This window comes from Octopus sinensis, linkage group LG3 (genome assembly GCF_006345805.1).
Source record: "Octopus sinensis linkage group LG3, ASM634580v1, whole genome shotgun sequence".
Taxonomy (NCBI): domain Eukaryota; kingdom Metazoa; phylum Mollusca; class Cephalopoda; order Octopoda; family Octopodidae; genus Octopus; species Octopus sinensis.
Genome location: NC_042999.1, coordinates 109,017,846 through 109,031,236, shown reverse-complemented (window position 1 = coordinate 109,031,236; position 13,391 = coordinate 109,017,846). Strand labels below are relative to the sequence as shown.

The window sequence follows — 13,391 nt, the reverse complement described above, 5'->3', positions numbered from 1 at the left end:
GCTGGCGAACCAGATGGCTGCACCAGGCTCCAGTCTTGATCTGGCAGAGTTTCTACAGCTGGATGCCCTTCCTAACGCCGACCACTCCGAGAATGTAGTGGGTGCTTTTATGTGCCACCGGCATGGGGGCCAGTCAGGTGGTAGTGGCAATGACAATCAAAATAAGCAACATGATATCAAGAGGTGATGCAGTACGACTGTTTCAAGTGGCTCCATTTAATTGAACAATGCAATCATTACATCAATTTAAATGCAGACCTATCATCAGCTGCACAAATAAATAGAATTTTAATCAGTTGGACACATTAGTATAGTTTTTCTCAAATACTTTAATAGAGCAAGAAGATGGAAGAAATCCATGTTGTTTCTATTGTGGCTAAGAATAGGCTACGCTTCCAAGAAAGGCATGAAACCCACTAGGTTCATAGCTTGTAAAGTTCTGCATTTAAATTGATGTAACGATTGCATTGTTCAATTAAATGGAGCCGCTTGAAACAGACGTACTGCATCACTTCTTGATATCCTGTTGATTATTTTGATTTTATTCACCTTACTTCGAGCTGTACAGATAGTATTGGACTGATTTGGTGCTGCTACTTAAGTACCTAATTCAACTGAATCTCAATTATTTATATACGTGTGTGTGCGTGTGTGCGTGCATGCGTGCATTCATATAGTTTAGAAAAGTATCAATTGTTTCAAAACTATCAAATGTTTCAAAACAGCACAATATAAAAGCAATCCTGATCAATTGTCCAAGTGTACCTAGTTGAAATGCCTGGGTAGTCAGAATGGTTGGCAGTATATATGGCGGGGACATATACCAGCTATTCTGGAATCCCTGAGCCTGTGACTGTCAATGAGATGGGGGACAGGAGTCAGGGGAATTTAACAGATATATATAAATGTAGTGGGGAAGTAGGTGAAGGCTATGGTGAGGAGGTAGGAGTAAAGGAGAGATAGAGAGAGGTGAAGATAAGGCATACATTTAAAAACTCAACTAACCACAATTGACCTTGGTTGTTATTCTTTTATTCTTTAATTCTTTTACTTGTTTCAATCATTTGACTGTGGCCATGCTAGAACACCACCTTTAGTCAAACAAATCAATCCCAGGACTCATTCTTTTGGTCTCTTTTTGTTTCCCTCTACCAAATCCACTCACAGGGCTTTTATTGGCCTGAGGCTATAGTAGCAGATACTTGCCCAAGATGCCACACAGTGGATCTGAACATGGAACCATGTGGTTGGGAAGCAAGCTTCTAACAACACAGGTATTCTGAATGGCCCTTAATATCAAAATAAAGGAATCATCAATACATTTATTTCAAATTTTGGCATAAAGCCAGCAATTTTGGGTGGCAGGGAGATAAGTTGATTGCATTGACCCCAGTGTTCAGCTGATAGTTATTTTATCAACCCCAAAAGGATGACAGGCTAAGTTGACCTCAGCAGAATTTGAGCTTAGAACCTGAAAATGGAGAAAATGCAGCTAAGCACCTTACCCAGCATGCTAATGATTTTGCCAGCTCACTGCTTTAGGAATCATCAGCAAACTAATATGGATCATTGCATGGAAGATTTTATTTTAACAAACAACCATCAATGCAACAGAATTTAAATTTTACTGTGTTTTACTAAATGAATACATATAAGAATGAAGAAATAAAAAAAAACATATAGGAAACTATAAAACTATGTGGTGAAGACATTCGCTTCCCAACTTCATGGCTTCAGATGCAGTCCTACTGTGTGGTACCTTGGGCAAGTGTCTTCTACTATAGCTCCAGGCTGACCAAAGCCTTGTAAGTGAATGCAGTTGATGGAAACTGAAAGAAACCCATCAAATACAAAAACCATATTATATATATATATATAATATATATAGTTTAATTAGAGCTTGTTATTAACAATAACTCACAGAAGGAAAATGTAGTGCTCGCTGTGAGCTTTAATTGAAATAATATTATTATGGAGGCAACACAGGCAAAGTCTAAAAGAACATAATTGAAATATGCATCCAAAACTTATATAAATACATATATTCTCTAAAAAAGTGGAAAAAATTCCAAAATACACAAATATATATATATAAATAGACAATATCAATGCAATGCATAAAACACGATTGAATTTAAGATCTTACATTGCCGCTGACAGTTGACCGGCACTGGTATGTAGATGTATTTATGATCTTTGTGTGTAACATCCTGATGAGGGGAGTGCCACGATTAATAATATGAAATATGTCATATTCCTTGGCACATCTCTGAAACAGCCCGTAGATGTGTTGTTTATAGTTTTTCTTTCGTTGATTTTAATATGTCTTTTTAATACTTAATCCTTTCAAGTTAAATTTTTAATTTCCTCATACAATGTGCGATTTTAAATGTACTTACAAATAATATTTTCTTAAATTCAGTCGTGTTTTATGCATTGCATGGATATTGTCTATTTATATATATTTGTGTATTTTGGAATTTTATTTCCATTTTAGGGAGAATATATGTATTCATATAAGTTTTGGATGCATATTTCAATTATGTTCTTTTAGACTTCACCTGTGTTGCCTCCATAATAATATTATTTTGTATATACATATATATATATATATATATATATATATATATATATATATACATATATATATATAAGGCATATATACATGCACACACACACACACACAGGCCATATAAGTATATGCCATGTAAAAAGTACCCATGCCACTTAATAGCACCCATACCAGCAACATCAAGAGAGGACATAAGTTGATTACATAAACCCAAGTGCCCAACTGGTATTTATTTTATCAATGCTGAAAGAATGAACGGCAAAGTCAGCTTCAGCAGAACTTGAACTCAAAACATAAAGACAGATGAAACATCACTAAGCATTGTGCACAAGCATAGCTCGCCAAAACAGGAAAAATTAATTAGATAACATCACAAAAACCTGGCAGAAATGATGTTAGATGCACAAAAATCTGGTAATACGACTTTTATTTTACATGCTACTTTTGATAATTACATGGAATTAATGATTGAAATAATAGGTTCATACCACCACATATGTAAACATGCAGTTTTCTTTAATAGTGATAATAATGATAGTAATGATGGTAATAACAATAACAATATGCAATGTCATCATTAGTTTCTGTAAGATCAAGTAAAAGGTGCAGCGTTCACATATATTTTCCATATATTTCCAGATGATTGTTTTCTTTTGTTTCTCTTGAACTTTTCAAAAAGCCCAAATTGACTAGTTGAAATACTGAGGAGAGTTGTAGTCACATATGCTAACCAGACTGTCTGCTAATTAACCATCCATACTACTACTACTACTACTACTACTACTACTACTACTACTACTACTACTGTTGCTGCTGCTACTGCTACTGCTGCTGTCCCATGTAATGATAACAGCAAAGCCAGTCCCTTCACTATGGCTACAAAAGGTAACTCAAACACAAAAACAACAAAATCAACAGCACAAAAAGAAACAATAACTACAATCTGCCAATCCCACTCCACATTTTTTCTGTGGCTAGCCAGAGACAAAACAATACCAGCTAAAAACTCATAAAGGAACAACAATAACACTGCTGATAACAACAACACTGTTACTGTGTCTACAGAAGGTAAAAGATAAAAGCAACAACAATGATAATAGTAATAATAGTGATAGTTATCTCACTTAATTGATTTTGTAACCTGAGTTTATCCACCAACAAAAATGGATTCTCTGAGAACTCACTATGACAGAAAAATCTCTCTCAAATTGCATCTAATGTCTAAGAGAAATGTCATCAGATAAGGTCCATCCTGGTGTTGCTGCACAATATATTAATAGACAATGATCAGAGGATCTGATGGGAAAAGAATGGATTAAAGAAATGTAGGCATTGTTTTGGTTTATAATTTACATAAGGATACTAATTAATGCAGACAGTTCAGGATATTTGTGGACTAAGAAAGCTTGCATATACTGAAGTCATCAAGGTAGTCACTTCAGCGAGAGGTGAGATAGATAAGGGAATTGCCTCTAGTGGCTGAAGTTTCATAAGCAGTAAAAAAGAATTTAGAAGAGTGGATAAACAGGGACTTTGAGCCAAAGTACCTGGAAGTTCTTGTTACTAGTGTCCATGTGAGACAAATGGTTTGAAGAGAATATAGATTCTATATTCATGCATTACATGAATAGGCTAATTCATTTATCATTTCCTTAGCCCTTTGTATAAACTTTTATGATTTAAATGTATGTAATACTAAAAGAAAATAGCAAAGCATTGATATATCAATTTTGTGTAGTGGGCTGTTTGATATGGATCTATTTTAAAGTAATGCTTATAAATATTTAAAAAGTGTTTAAGATATAAATTGAATTAATTACATGAATTATAGCAGCAGATCCAAAACAATAGCATTATTAATAATACACAACTCTTCTCATATCAAAAAGTTCCTTTGACAGGATAATGATACAAGAGTTCTATAGAAAAATACATTTTCATATTCTTAATTAATCAAAATAATATGATTTTTCATTTAAAATTTCCAAACTGCTCTTTAATAACATCTGGTTGTGAAAATACAGTGTTAATTAGGGTTAAAATAAAATGAAATAATAAATACTTGTTATACTATAATAAACTTGTAAAAAATAATAGAAAATGCAACTGAATAAAAAATAAAGAAAATTATTGATTTCTAATCACAATTAATAAATCACTATAGAAAATGTTATTGAAGCTTTTATTGTTATATAATTGACTAATTAATGCTGTAAATAAAATTGATAGATGTTAATGAAATAGCAGAAACCTAATACCTATTTAAAATGTATTCATGTTTCTGTTCTAAAAACAAAAAATTGGATTAAGAGATTAAAAGATGAATTGTAAAAATTATCCACACTCAACAATATTCTATTCTTACAATGTAATACTATTGAATTGAAAATTAAAGCCTAATTCACATTTTTAGTACAATGTTAAGAATATTGTAATTCAGTGTTTTAGTAATTTTATCTTTTGACATTGATTGCAATAGTCTACATAATATATACATACCTTCCTAGATATACAATAACATATTGTTAGTTCTTCCAAATTTCTTAAGAAACTTTAAATCATAACTGATGCTTTGCAGCTCATTTTCAGAAAACTACAAGATAATAGCAATGTATTCTAACTAAATATCTGTCATCTGTTTGGTCACCTAAATATCTTTATTAGATATTATTCATGTAGCTGTTTTTAGGATCAGGATACTGCTAATCTGAATTTTTGAGACAAGTTCTCAATTAGGGTATATTCCTACAGAAGCAGGTTCTTCAACTTTTCACATTTAATTTTGTCTTTATTAGATTCATGTCATATTGTACTGATAACCTTCAGTATTCATCTCAAATTATACTTTGCTGTCCAAAGATGATACTGAAATGTGATCTTGATTCATAATTGGGGAAAGACTCATGGAATCTTTCCACTAATTATTCTGTTCTAATAACTCACTTTTTCTTATCAACTCCTTAAGCAAAAATAGAATTTTCATTATATCAAAGAATAAAGAAAATGAAGTAAATGTGAATTGATGTATTTTTTCTCTTATGTTATTATTTGTAATAACTATAATGCCATACATTCCTTATCTACTAAAATGTCCTTTTTTATTTGTAACTCTTTTTTTATATCATAAAATATCAAGAAATCATACAGTTATTCTTTAACAGACATAATAAATATTCAAGAATTCAAGAATTAAAGTTGGTTAAAAAATACAATAATTTTACTATTTCATTGAAATTTTTGGAAAAAAATAAATATAAGAATACTACAAAAATTCTTATAGCTGTGTTCCAGTATGAAGTCAATTCTCCAGTATGGCCTTAGCCACAAGAAATAAAATAAACTAAAGAATTAAAAAACTACACGGAAGAAATAAAACTTAAAAGAAATTTGTTATAGGTTTCTAGACATCATCTCTGACAATAGTTTTTTTCATAAACACTGATACAGTATTGTGTAAGATACCATGAATGAAGAAATATTATAATAGTGGCACCAATTCTGTAGTTATCCTTTTAAAGTTTCAGATGAATCAGTAAAAGGAGTAAGAGCAGTGCCCTTACATTTTCTAAGACAGGTGGGAAGAAGGGAGAAAGTTATACTTAGACTGGAGACCTGGCCCACAAGCTTACTAAAAAAATCCAAGGTGAGAAGATTAAATTTATCAACCAAGAACAGCAAAATACCTAACCCAACATGCATTAGTTAACTATAAGTTTAAAATGTAATGAATTTTCCTTTAGTCAAGAGCTGAATTACAGAAAATGTCAACTTAAAACAATAAAAGAATGAGCTAGCAATAGTAACCAGGTGTTAAATTACACAGCTGGAGTGCTCAATGAAGAATAACATACATATTCATGGAATTAGAGAAAATATATTATTTAATGTAATATAAGTTATAGTATGGTTTTGTTAGGTTTGAAAATAATTTAATGGTTTAGAACAGGTTTTACTTAAAATTTAAGCGCCACTTCACAGTTCTATTGTCAGTTTATTAATGATATACAATACCAAAAACCTATCCTTTACTCATCATACTGTTTAGCTTCTTTGACTTTTAGCAGTTGTAAATATTTATTCAATAAGTTAGCCACTGAATGTGACAGAAAAATGTATGCATTGTGTTCTTAATTTAAATATGTACATTAATTTTCCTATTTTTTGTTGTAAATTGAGATTATCAACTATTATGTTGAATGAGTTTTTTATTACTCTTTACTACAACTTAGATTGTACTCAACAAGTACAAGGAGTTTACCCCTAAGTAATTTATATTTGAACTCACCAAGATTATATTGTAGAAGAGTGAAATTAAAGAAGACTTTTACATTCTGAATTCAATATGCTGCAAAGTTTAATAAACTTTTAAATTCAGATTCTTATCGCAAATGATAGGTACTTAATAAAATCATGACTAATTCTTTTATTAAATGAGTAATTCAAAGATGATAATAATTCATTCGAATTTGACTTCATATGTAAAAGCAATATACAAATTTCATTAAATGCAAAATACTGTTTGATTCAAAGGTTTTTTTTTTAAGGTTTATTGGAAAACTAAGAAACAGTTTTATAGCATTTCAAATAAAACCTTTAATATATACCTTTTTAAATGCTGTGGTAATAATTTTCCAAGTATAGGAATTTCTAAGAAAATTTTTTTTTAAACTTATAAATACCAGTATCACTTGATAATATTTCAATTTTCAAATGTTCAACAAATTATATTTTCAATTAATTGAAGACTTAGATAATCATTAATTTAATGAGAATAAATTCTGAAATAAAACAAAAGAAAGCAAACTTAGAGAAAAATTGTTTATCATTGTCAATAACAAATGCTAAAACTTAAATTTAAGTAAAAATATTTTTTTAGCTCATTTTTATAGAAAATAATTTGAAAGAAAGTATAGTTAGTACTTATATTTGTATTCCTGTTTTCGTTTTGCAGGTTTTAAACATATGTTTGTGAGATAACTTAAATTAACTATAGATTTTGAATTCAAATTATTCATAGCATAATGCATGATGGAATCTTTTTGCAGACGTTATTAAAAATGCATTACTGGTTCCATATTTGCAGATTGTAATAATAGCTGACAGAAATGCTCCAAAATGTCCATTTATCTCGAAATATAATGAAATCCAAAGATATAAATAATAACACTGAATATTCATGAAATAGATTTCTTCTTCACAATTTGTTTTAAGTCAGTTACATTGAAATGTTATCTAAACAGAAAATTATATGTAATTATTACATGAGCATGTCATAGATGTGTTATCGTACGTGCTCAGTTATTTAATGTTAAGTGCTGATTTCTTTATAAGTTTTTTTAAAACCCTTTTTAAGATTGATTACGCTTAAAAAGTGTGACAGTTTATAACATTCTCTATTCTTTCACAGTGCAAAGGTGAGAAAGCTTTATCATAATGTACCTAGGGCATGCAGTGATAGAAGAAATTAAGAATTCATTCGTACATTGGTATTAAAAATGTTGCAAATCTATTCACATCTTTAAAAAATAGTCTGATTAATTACAACATATTTTAGTGACTTTGCTTATTTAGTTTCAGAAATAATGTATGCATCTTTTAAATTAATAGAATTTAGATTTATAAAAAAAGTATTTTATCTTCAGATGAAACTTTCAATAAAAATTTAGTATGAAACTGTTTATCTAAAAGAAATGAAAAATACTATAGTGATTACTTTTACTTCAATTTTTATAAAATTTAAGATCTATTTTATATTTATTATTCTAGTACTATATTTATTTTCAGAAATTTTGGACTTAAAAATTTTTTCTTATTAAAATAACAAAAGAATGCTATTGAAAATTATAATTATTTCCATCGTTTTCAATCCATATTTTGTATTTTTTCATAATCATTACCATTTTTATCTATACAATATTTTTTGAATTGGTTAATGCACTAATGTTTTGTTTTAAAGTTAAATTTCTTGAAATTTCTGAACATTTAAATTGTATGTAATGTTATAAAGGAACTTGAAAGTTTTAATTTATATCATCATTCTGCAAGGGTTGTTATTTTGAAGCTCCAGTCAGCCTTTACTGAGCATAAGAGCTGGAATGAGTTGAACTCTGTTTCTTTTTTCAATTCAACCCAATCATAATTTTCTGACATATTTATTACTTAGTCTGGTAAGGTGGAGCAGTGTTTATAGTCCATTACCAAACATGACTGACCAATTTCAGATGGACATGGGAAGTATGATGCTTTAAAACAAAACAGTATATATTGTGTAGTAGTTGAATGAATAACTTGCAAATGTTTCACTACTTACCTTAATGCCACAGTTGTAATCAAGCTAACTTGGTCTATTCAATGCCTGTAACATAACAACAAAGGTCTCTAGCCCTATCATTTATTTTATCATATACTTAACCCTTTCGTTACTGTATTTATTTTGAGATGCTCTGTGTTTCTTGCAATTACTTTAAATATAACAAAGAATTCAGTAAAATAACTTAGTTATCATTAAGCTAGTGTTAGGAACATAAATTCTGACTAAGGTTTGGTGGAAGATTTTAATTCAAAACTTATGGAAACAAGACATTTGAACTCAGAGCCAGAGCTGGTTTCAGCCAGGTTGGTAATGAAAGGGTTAATCATAACTTCATGTAAATATTTTTTGGTAATTCTTGATGTTTGTATTTTGGATATAAAAAGAACATAATGTGAAATGTAGTGAAGCTGTTTTGCTTCATTTTATTTTATTGTCAAACAATATCAGTATTTAAAGATTACACAATGTCAAGAGCTTAATCATCATTTAATGACAATTATTACAGTCTATAGCTCTTGATTAACAATTTCCTGTCCCATATCCATTTGTGTGATACTTTGCTTCTAAACAAGAAATATTTTTTTTTTACTTGAAGATTCGAGAGGAAGAGGTAGTTTTCATGGCCTTCATATGCTCTCTAAGATGAGTAAGATTAATGCCATGCAAATCAACACCTGTAGGAAAGACATGAAAAAGAGGGAGTCCCAGATGGCAGACATTCTAGGGAGAATGTCTAAGCATAGGGATTAGTGCAGGGCACAAGGTGTTTGACACAATAGTGCTGAGAGAAGGAGAGATAAGTGGATTAGGAATGCCTAAATGAAGGTAACATGAGCCCATCCAACTCCAAGATGCAAAGGCCATTATAGTAGTGGTAGAAAAAAACAGAAAGAGGAAACTTCATACTCTTCAACTAGAAGCTAGAATGTTTCTGTATGTAACTTTATGCCAAGCAATTGAGAGATTCTTTTCTGGATGTAGTTAGAATATGTGCAACAGTAGTAATATCTAAATAGGTTCCACCTAGCCTTTGTGTCAATAATTGTGCTCATCTAGGAAAGACATGATCTATTTTTTGTGAATTTTTACTGCAACAAACGAAAATGGATAGTTCAAACAATCCCTGATGTTGGAAAGAGAAACCTCTTTGGATCCAATAAATAGTGAATAAGACATGTTAAATGCACCTAGCTTACTCTGTTAGTTAATAGCAACATAAAAAGAAATCCCATCTTTGTCAATTGCATGCATGCATGCACATACATTGCATGCATTACACACACACCACATGCATGTGCACAGACATGCACACACACACACACCTATATGAGATTAAGAACCAATACTGAGAAGAGAAGACTCATTAGTTCTTCCACATGGAATAACCATTTTATTATGCTGGTAGCATGATAAAATGGTTAACTCTGAACAAAAACTGATACAAGGTAAAGGAAACTATCTAGTCCTCCTACATGGGACAACCTCTCAAGAACCAGTAACATAAAATGGACCCACTTTTTCTGCTACTGCATGTGACAGATGATGTGCACTACAGCAAGTGATGAGACTCATGTAACTTATACCAGCAGAAAAAAAAAACAATTGTAAAATGCTGCCCAATGCCACTGCATCATGACCAGGAAAACAGAAATAATCTATAGAACATGCTGTATCTCTGCTTAGGAATGTGTCTCCTATCATAGATGAGAAATAAGCAAGATCAGATAGAAAATTAACACAAATTTCAACAAGGAGAAGTGTGTGGGAGTTTAAATAGCCTTCCAAAGAGAATAACTGCTAGTTAGCAAAACTATGAAGCTCACTCTGATAGATAAGAAAAGATAGAAAGATAAAGCAAAAAAGAGAAATGGTTATTTCTTTTTTCTAGTACCAACCATATCAGGCAAACCAGTTCTTTGATTGGAGCCAGATAGCACACAACATAATAGTAAAGTGACAGGCCAGAAAGGAATGTAAAAAAGTGTTAACAAGAAACAATATCAGGGAGAAAAAGACAAAAAGTTAGATTTAAAGTTTACTTTAGACAGAAACAAAAGATTTGCTAATGTCCTGTACCATAAGGATAAGAGACATGAATATTTTTTATTGTAATATTATGGTTGTTTGAAGTGCATTCAAAACTATATAAACACATTTGCTTTCAACAACAACAAAATAATAGATTACAGAACTATTACTAAAGGTCATTGAAGAATATGAATAAAATATTCATATATTTGCCCTAAATAGAATTAACGTTATCTACCCATAAATTAAAGTTATACTACCTATATCTGTACTAACAAAAGTTAGCACAGATATGGGTAGTATAATTGGTACAATCCATTTTAATGCTTTTTTTCATCCTTAAACAACATGCTTATATAATCATCATTTGTGCAATATAAGTGCATAAAAAGTTGTGTATGTTCAAATTGAAATATGTTAATTTTTTAAATAAATTCATGCTTTTATTTTATTTAAGATTTACTCTCCAAAATTTTAAGAAATAGACATTATACATTTTATTTTATCCTGATGTGTTGTTTATGTAATGTTATTGTATTCTTTGATAAAAATTTCATATAAATGTTAAATTAGGAGATAAAAGTTATAAATGTTGATTGAAATAGAAATGCAACTATTATTTGAATAAATTTCAATTAGGAAAAATCATTTGATAGTTTCTGATTATGCATTAATAAAATCTATTTTATGAAAATATAATACCATTTATATTTTTTATATGTTTGTTTTTTATTTTAATATTTAAAGTGCACATTTTTAAAATGGGAGATCTACTCGAGGTTGTGATTGTCCTTTCTATATCCATATTTGACCCTAATAAAACAAATGAATGCATTATTCTGTTTTCACTCATACAAATTTTTTCTAGATCAAGTTGTGTTGCTTTTGTAAATTGATTCATTTGGTCCTTGCAATCAATTATCCTTCAGTCAAATAGATTACTATTTAAAAAGAATATAATGAGAGAAGACAATAAAAATTGCTCTTGTATTTCTACTTAAAGGTGCATGAAAGGAAAGTTTAAAATTTTGAAGTTCTTAAAATATTTTGAACAACTTGATAATGGAAAATCAAGTTAACAAGTTATTGAACATTGATGAAAAACAAGTGTTGCACTTAAATCACTATAGAATAGAAAATACATGTAATTACTATGGAGTACTTCAATCCATAACAGGTATACAGAAAATTACATAATCAGTAATTAATTATTGAAAACAAACACTAACATCAATAACTTACTATATTTTTAGTTGTTAAAATTTTAGAAATAGTTTGTTATATCTTATGTTAAGAACTCACATAGTTACAAATTACAAAATTAACTAATTATTTGTTATTTTGATATATCTGTTCCTATAAAATACTTTTGAAACAAATTACATTTGGTGTAATAAAGAACATTGTCTGAAATAAGATTATATATTCTTCTTAATATGTAAACTTTGTTAGGATTATGTTGTGTAAGAGAGAGTCTTCTATGATAGGCTTTACAAAGTAAAAGAATGAAAAAGTAAGCATGTAAAATGTGTATTTACAAGCCAGTATTAAAATTCTTGTTATTATTTCAGACATTAACTAAAGGAAAATAATAGTTAGAGGTATACAGAAAATTCACCTAGCTCTTAAAAAAATAGAAAACAACAGACAAAATGCAGCAGCTGAATTTTTATGACAACCATAGTCTTATATACAAACTATGATAGCAATGGTAAGGTGATTAGTGGCATTACATAACACCTGATATGATAATTCATTAATTCAGACTTTAAACATAAAATGACAGAAAAAAACATGAAGACAACACTATATTAGGCTTGACATTGAAAATCTTGATATTAAGTGAAACATACTCAAAATACTGGAACATGCACAAACAAAATAGTTATAAACACTAGCTGATATCATAAAAATCAAGTTCCTAAGTTAGAAAATCTTGGGTGAAAAATTACTATTATATTACTATTGTATGTAGAAACATCAATTTATTCACCACATGATAAAAGATGTTACTATCTTTTTTCAAATACTGTAAGGGAAGAACATTATGCAAGCTTTCTCTACTACAAATGCTCCTTCTCCAAGGTTTGCCAAAGTTACTTTATACTGTGGTGAGTATTTTATGTTTTATTGAGTATAGTATTTAACTGGCAGTATAAGCTACAATAAAAACTCTTTGGAACACAGTCATATTATTAATTCTCAAATACCTAAAACATATATAGTACAACTCATTTTACATACACACTTATATATGGACATACATGTATATATGCATATCTTATGAAACTTGAAACATTTTATGATTCTCAGCTGTAGCTTACATCATATGGTCAAATGGTTAGCAGAAAGAAAATTAGCTTTAAAATCTATTGTTTAAGAAAACAAATAATAGTATTTTAAGTAATGCATATTTGATATAACACCATTTGAAAATATGAATTTGCCTTCATAAGCACTGAATCCGTTATCTATTTT

General features: G+C 29.6%; 1 protein-coding gene and 1 long non-coding RNA gene across 3 annotated transcripts in view; one reads left to right on the top strand and one right to left on the bottom strand.

Moving 5' to 3' along the window:
• The first annotated feature begins 269 nt into the window (after positions 1-269).
• On the top strand, positions 270-12,842 carry LOC118762537. The gene is made up of 3 exons (XR_004998292.1): positions 270-436; positions 9,584-9,586; positions 12,832-12,842. It is a non-coding gene; the product is annotated as an uncharacterized LOC118762537 (long non-coding RNA).
• LOC118762536 (cyclin N-terminal domain-containing protein 1-like) overlaps positions 7,257-13,391 on the bottom strand; it is an 88,690-nt gene continuing 82,555 nt past the window's right edge. For both annotated transcript variants that reach the window (XM_036501216.1, XM_036501217.1), the window contains exons 9-10: positions 8,883-8,927; positions 7,257-7,350 (exon numbers count right to left, since the gene is read on the bottom strand). The gene's annotated coding sequence lies outside the window, so the exon portion shown is untranslated. The remainder of the gene's footprint in view (positions 7,351-8,882; positions 8,928-13,391) is intronic.